The sequence below is a fragment of the Trachymyrmex cornetzi genome, unplaced genomic scaffold, assembly GCF_001594075.2.
Source record: "Trachymyrmex cornetzi isolate Tcor2-1 unplaced genomic scaffold, Tcor1.1 scaffold2039, whole genome shotgun sequence".
Lineage (NCBI taxonomy): Eukaryota > Metazoa > Arthropoda > Insecta > Hymenoptera > Formicidae > Trachymyrmex > Trachymyrmex cornetzi.
Window position 1 is genome coordinate 12,706 of NW_017296679.1, and position 6,986 is coordinate 19,691.

Genomic DNA, 6,986 nt, shown 5'->3' on the forward strand with positions numbered 1-6,986 from the left:
CAAAAATATTATATTAAAATACATATCAAGAAAAGTGAAATAATTAATTTGTGTACGTACATTGCGCTCAATTTCGTCGTAATTTCCTCGTAGCGTTAATTTTATAATTTCCTGATTAACATAACTTACAGGAAGTTCAGCTCGATTTCTCGAATTAAATACTGAGCACACTTGTTAACATTATCGGTTAAAGCTTCTAATTGTTTTAAATGCGCGTCGACACATTTCACAACGTATTGCAGACCAAGAAAGGTAGTCTTCTGCATTACAATAGCCACCGCGAAGGTTCTACGTTTCTTCGACGGCGTTGAATCGGACGCAACCTCTTCTTTTCGGAGATTCCCGCTGATATTTTCCATAGAACGAAGTTCCTCTTCTTCGTCTTTATACGCCAATAATATTGATTTCGCACCGTAAGATGTGGTAAAACTGACAGAGAAATTTTTTATGACAACAGAATTCGTTTTCGTTCGGTTATCACTAGTTAAATATTCGTTCATGTAGCCCATGTTATCTTGAAACTGTTTCCAACTGTCGGCGTCGAAATAAATACCGTCAGCATTGTTTCCGCTCAATTTTACAAGAGGCTTGAAGATTCCCTCGTTCGTTCTTTGCAGACCCACATGTATCGTCTTCGTATGGGAATTGTTGAGACCATACATTGTCGTAAACAGCATATGAAATCGTGTGTTTCTTCCCACGTCGTTGTTACGCGGCTTGAAAGAATTCGGGTTGGAGTACATTTACTCGTCCGAATTATTGGCGACTTTTAAGCTGTCCATTATTCTTACTTCGCTGTAGCACCAAACGATACGATTAATCCAAGATGGATGGGTCAAAACTAAGAAGTACAGTACTTGCTTGCTTGCTCACGAAGTTGGAGCTAGGAACGACGAGGCTCCAATGAAGCGGACTCGTGACGCTACCGACGTTATCTCCCCCTCACCGATGTTACTTAACAAAAATTATTCTGCGCGCTCAGAAGGAAAAACAAAAAGCCTAGATTTTTCTATATTTTTCCGTTAAAATTTAAAACAGTCTGAAAGGGAGAGGTAAAACAAGAACGGACATGTTCTTCTTACAATACTTCGACTGCCGAGTTATAAAAATTATTGAAGAAAGGATTCTCCCCAAATTAATAAAAAATTCTTTTAAATTATTTTGTAAGAAAAAAAAGTGAGTCCCTTTCAAAGAAGACTGGGAATGAAAGGTAGGCAAGAACGAACACACACACACACACACAGGAGCGTATAAATTTGTTTTATGATATCCTGTCCGTTGTGCGTTACAAAAATGATTGGAAAATGAAATATGCCTTGACAGAAGAGTAAATTTTTTGTAGATTACACAGTAAGGAAAAAAAAGATGATTTAACTCAGAAAAGATTTTAGTAAATAAGAACTAGTCGACTTTCTAAGTAAGAATATTTACAAAAAAATATGGAGAACCTTAGTTACCAGCTAAACAAACTTAGGAGAAGGAAATAAGGAAACGCCTTTTTTAGCGTATTTTCGAGTGAATAAATTGTGAGTAGGTTGAAAATTTAACTCTAGTTTGGCTTCAACTTCTCGTTGTATCGAACTGTTTTCCGAGGGCGTGCTTTCTATAATTCTTATTGCGAGTGCGAAAAAAATGGCTCTTCGTGATTTATTATCTAAATTTTTAATAGTCGCTTGCAATCTTAATCAAAAATTAATTGCAAGAGACTGTATATTGAAATTATCAAACTAAAATGAAAACAATTTCAAAGTTTTCGAGAACTTTACGCGAGAGTGCTCCAGTACGTTACCAGTGCGTTATGCATAAACTGGGGCACTGTGATAGTGTGATGACGCTACAATCTCGCGGCATATAGAAGTGCGCGAGTGTATCAATCATGAGGAGGATGACGCTGGTGGTCACATTGATGAGTTTCGTCATAGGATCAACGGTAACACAGGAGTAGGAGTAGGTAAGGTGAGCTGAAACAAAATTATACATTAAAAAAAAAAGATTTATTATTATTATTATTGATTAAATTATAATATTTATTTTTAGCGTCAAATCATCAAGTGGCGCACCTTAATCCCGTGCAATTCGTGCGACGTGGGCGTCTGAGTCTGTGGCGACGACGACGTCACGCGGAGGATGAAGACGAGGTTGTTCCTGAGCGTAAGTTGAAAAAATAAAAATATTGATCAAATGTTGGAAATTTCCTTTATTAAAAATATTTTAATTTTTTTCTAGGAAGAGCGCGAATCCAACCGCCGAATAATGCGCCGCCTCCACGCAATGGACAAAGCATCCCTCTCATCGAAATAGGTAAGATGATTTAAAAAATATTCTACTGTAAAATATAGTTCATACAATATTACTGCAAAAAGAAGAAAAATAAAAACATTTCTATTTTAGATGATGATGATGATGATAATGTTGATGACGAGGATAATGGAGATTCGCAGCGATCAAGGAACTCGTCAATTGCCATTATTTCAATGTAGCGTAAGTTCAAAAAATCTGTTAACGAAACATAGAGTTAGTTCTGGAAAAAAAGAAAAATAGCAGTAAAAATTACTTTCTAGCACGCGAAAATGAAGAAGAGGAAGAAGAAGAAGAAGAAGAAACTGATAATGACATTTACGACTTCAAGGACGACGAAGACGCCAGATATCATCGATGAGGCGAACGAAGATGTTGCCAATAATACCGGCGACAAGGAATTCGATGATATGTTTAACGAAATTCCGGAGACACAGGACGTAACGCAGGAAGTCGGAGAAGAGGAGGGCGACAATTACGTCAAATGTAATAATGTTTTATTGTGTACTTTTAACCCGTTGTTTCGAGAAATTTTTCTTAAACGTATATTTTTTCTATTAAAAGTTTCCTACTCACCGGTTTTACTGCAGTCGCCGGAATATTAGAGAGACATCTCGAGCGAAAAAACATCCCCGGCTCACGATCATATGAAGCAACTAAAAGTGAGTTACCTTACTTTTCTGTTACATTATGACACATGGGGAAGGAGGATAAGCTTTAGGCATAATATAGCAAAGATAACGAAATTTAAATAAAGATTTTGTTTAACTTTTCAGTACAAACTGGTGGTGGTGCTGTCCAGCCCTTAGACGCTTTCCCTTCGCTTTCACAAAGGGGAGATCGTCAACTAGCGTCACCCCCGCGGTCCCGTCAGTCGACACCGGCACCGGCGACACCATCGCCGACGCCGTCGCCGCCGACGACGCAGTCACCATCACCGCCGCCGCCGACACCACCGACACCTCGTCAGGCTCAAAATGAAGATCAGGAGCAGGAGCATCAGCAACAGGAGCAACGATGTCGGCAGCACGAGGTCAATAATTTTAATTATATAGATTTACGGGCGGAAAACTCGCGGCAATTTAGGAATTTCGCGATTCTAGGAAGAGAGGCGACTTTCGCGATACGGCCGCCACCTGAAGGTAGCGATATCGCTCAATGGCTAGAAAACGCGTTTCGTGAAATCCGAACGTATGCGGTACATTCGTGCGAACCGAGCGATTATATCGGGTTATCGTTTGAGTCGGCTGATCTAGCGCGTGGTCCAGCGGGATTGTCGTTTCGTCCAGCACGCGACCTAACCCACAAAGACATATGGGGGCTCGTGAATTCGTTGGTGCATAGTGCTGGAGGAATCGATATCGCGGAAAATTTCACCGTACGCGTTTTCAGAGTTTCGCTACCTGCCGGTCGCGGACGTCAGTCCAATCGATTAACGCGGGAAGACGTAGCCAAACGCTCAATTTTACAAATTGCCAATTGCGACAATTTATGTTTTCCCCGTTTGCTTGTAGCGGCACGCGTGCATTACGATCGCGGGCAGTTACGCGTGGAGGAACTACATGAAAGATGGGAATTCGTGAGACAGCAGCGTTCTTCTTTACAACGTGAGTTGGCTAAAGAATTAACGATTTCTGCGGGTGTCACGATTCCCGAAGAGGGGTGCGGAATTCGTGAAATTGAGCAATTTCAACGGTTTCTCGCTGCGGAAAATATCGCGATAGTTGTTTACAATTTCAGTACTTTTGGTCGCGGCGAGAATCCGTTGTACGACGACTGCGCGTTACTCTCCTTTCTAGGTCGTGAATCTTCATTCCGTTTAAATATTATGTATTACGAGCGTTCGAGGCATTATCAGCCAATTTTAAACATGAAAGCCGCGGCCGATTCTTGAGGGGGTGCAACACCGGGTATCGGAACGGTAGAGAGCATCGTTGCGCGAAAAAATGTCCGCGATGTTACGCGATTCCGTTGTGCGAGGGTTCCGGCGCCGAGTTGGTTAGGTGCGATTCGTGTAATCGTACATTCTTCGGAAATCCCTGTTTCGAGCGTCATCGTGCGGAAAGATCTCACGACGGAAAATCGGACGCAAGCGTTTGCAAATCCGTTAGAATTTGCAACGATTGCGGACGCTTCGTGAAATCGAATTCGCGTCACGACTGCGACGTTATCTTTTGTAAAATTTGTCGCTCGTTGCAAACTTTGAATCATTCGTGTTACATACAGCCTCTTTGTCGTAAATTCACAGTCGAAGACCCCGGAGAGGGGACGAGTGTTGGGACAATGCGAGAAGAGAACCAGGTAAACGACGAGAATGACGTCGAAAGTGCGGATGATGCTCGAAGTAAAAAAGATCGCGTCGCATTCGTGTTCTATGACTTCGAAACCCGACAAGACGAGACGCTCGAAGGAACGGAGAACGTAAAGATACACATACCGACTCTTTGCGTCGCGCAACAAATTTGCGAAACGTGCGCGGAAATACAAGAAATGTCGACGCGATGTCGTTGGTGCGGGGTGCGTGAATTTGTTTTTCGTCATGACCTGGCAAAAGAATTTGTAGATTTCGCAACGCGAAAGTCAAAGTATTTTAACAAAATAATTTGTATCGCGCATAATACGAAAGCGTTTGACGCTCAGTTTATCTTAAAATACATCGTAGGACAATCTGGCATAACTCAAGAGCCACGGGTGATTTAGAACGGGACGAAAATTATCATGATGACGGTCGATAACACGAAATTTATTGATAGCTCAAATTATATGCCGATGCGATTATCTGATTTACCTAAGGCTTTCAGACTGCAGGATACATCAGGTAAAGGCATCTTTCCTCATTTATTCAATAGAAAAGAGCATCAAGCATATATCGGACCAATACCTAGCGCACGGTATTATTGGCCCGAACAAATGAAACCCGAGGAACGCGAGCATTTTATAAAATGGCACGACGATATGACACAATCCGGCTTCATTTGTGATTTTGAACGCGAAATAGTCAAATATTGTCGTAACGACGTAGAGATCCTTCGATGGGCGTGCTTGTCTTTCAGGAAAATCTTTCTTGAACGCGGGAGCGTGTGTCCGTTCGTGGAATGCACAACTATCGTTTCTACGTGTATGAAAGTTTTTCGCAGAAACTTTTTACGCGGGGAAGAAATAGGAATCATTCCAGCGGGCGGATACAGATATAGAGATAATCACTCGCTCAAAGCCATACAGTGGTTAGTGTGGATGGAGCGTTAGCTCAATCAACGGATAAGCCACGCGGGGCGAGGGCGCGAATTTCGGATTGTCGGTACGCCAGTCGATGGATATTATGAAACTGATTTGGAGAACGAGACGCGACGTTACGTATTACAATTTCACGGACGTTTCTGGCATGGGTGTCCATCATGCTTCCGAATAAATCGCGAAAGAAAACTCAATTCTTCCACCGATTATGGCGATACGATCGACACGCGCTACGAGCGAACTCTCGCAGCGACATCTTCGACGACGGGGATACCTGGTGATGGAGAAATGGAAGTGCGATTTTGACCGGGAAATACGTGAGAATAATGAGATGCGCGATTTTCTTGAAAATGCTCAGATAATAAAGAACTCACCTCTCGATCCGCGCGATGCATTTTTCGGTGGCCGAACGGGGAATATAGCAACCCGATGCGATGTTGCGGGAATGGAGAAAATACATTACATAGACGTATGCTCTCTGTATCCCTATGTACTAAAAATGGGTGCTTTTCCGATCGGTCACCCAAAGATCTACATCGGAGAGGAATGTTCCGAGTTAATCGGCGTAGCTCCGGATTTCGATTTCAACTCGCTCGAAGGACTCATTCGTTGTAAAGTACTTCCTCCGCGCGATCTCTTTCATCGGGTACTCCCGTATCCCGTACGTGGCAAATTGTTGTTCGCGCTGTGTCGGAGTTGCTGTGAAACATTCTCGCAAGCTGAGTGCACTCACAGTCTCACCGAGCGTAAATTCGAGGGTACCTGGTTATCCTGTGAATTACGCAAAGCCGTCAAGAAAGGTTATCGCGTGTCGGAAGTGAGCGAAATTTAGCAATACAAAGTCACGCGATATGATCCCGATACGCGGCAGGGTGGATTGTTTACCGGATATATCAATTTTTTGCAACTGAAGCAGGAAGCTAGCGGATGACCAAACGAATGCGTGGATGACGAAGCCGAGGAGCGATATCTTCGGTAATACGAGGAAACCGAGGGTATCGTTCTCGATAAAAATAACATCGCACGAAATCCAGGTCTACGTTCGGTTGCAAAGATCTGCTTAAATTCCTTTTGGGGAAAATTCGGTCAACGATCCAATGTGCCTAACACCGAGATCGTGAAAAATTACCAGCGATTGGCAGCTTTGCTAACGAGTCCAGAACACGAAATAACCGATATATTATCCATCAACTGGATGATCCTGATTGACCACGTCTCGATTGGACACCGCCAATCACAGAGACCGGTGCTCAGGAACTTTGTAGTCTCAAGCGCTGTGAGTGGCTCGTGTCCAATTGAGCCGTGTCCAACTGGGTGCCATCCCCCATCAACGACGAGGTAATATATATCTCGTGGAGATTGCGAGAAGAAGCGGTCGTAGCTTCTCGGCAGACTAACGTCGTGATCGCGGCATTCACCACGGCGCTAGCGCGGCTGAAATTATACGAACATTT

The 6,986-nt window shown here is 43.1% G+C and overlaps 1 pseudogene; it reads left to right on the plus strand.

Annotated features, from left to right (window-relative positions):
• Positions 1-4,581: 4,581 nt before the first annotated feature.
• LOC108759713 (uncharacterized) lies at positions 4,582-6,364 on the plus strand (annotated as a pseudogene).
• The last annotated feature ends 622 nt before the right edge of the window (positions 6,365-6,986 follow it).